This window comes from Olea europaea, chromosome 1, assembly GCF_002742605.1.
Source record: "Olea europaea var. sylvestris chromosome 1, O_europaea_v1, whole genome shotgun sequence".
Lineage (NCBI taxonomy): Eukaryota > Viridiplantae > Streptophyta > Magnoliopsida > Lamiales > Oleaceae > Olea > Olea europaea.
Genome location: NC_036237.1, coordinates 2,784,642 through 2,785,373, shown reverse-complemented (window position 1 = coordinate 2,785,373; position 732 = coordinate 2,784,642).

Here is a 732-nt window from a genome sequence, read left to right as displayed (position 1 = left end):
ATATATTTCTTCAAAGAGATCTCCATTAAGAAAAGCATTATTGACATCTAACTGGGCAAGATTCCATTATGGATAGTAGCAATAGCAAGAAGCATCTTGACAGTCACAAGTTTGGCAACTGGAGAGAATGTTTCAATGAAATCCAAACCTTCTTGTTGGGTATAGCCCTTGGCCACCAAACGGGCCTTATATCTATCTATACTTCCGTCCGGTTTATACTTGATTTTATATACCCACTTGCAACCAATGGAGTGTTTGCCCTTAGGTAGAGTAGTCACCGACCAAGTATTGTTTTGTTCCATTGCAGCCAATTCAGATGTCATGGCCTCTTTCCAATGTTGAAATTGTACAGCTTGGTGCTAAAATTGAGGCTCAAAATTGGATGAAACATTAAGGAGGTAATTTCTATGTGATGGGGAAAATGAAGCATATGAAATGAACTTGGACAGGGGGTATTTTGAGTTGTGTTGTGGAGAAGGTGTATTTGTCATGAGGTTACAGTGAAATTCTTGAAGATAGGAAGGAGTTTTGCTGACTCTAGTTGATCTTCTAGGGAGAGAGGATGAAGGTTGAGTAGAATCTAGTACTCGTTCCTCAATGGAATCTGGAATTGAGGTTAAAGATGTAGAAGGAATGATGGGCAGGTCAAAGGAGTCCTGGCCATTATCATTATCAACCAAGGGTAGATTGGATGTTGTGGATGGATTTGAGTGATAGGGTATTGAGTCAGAA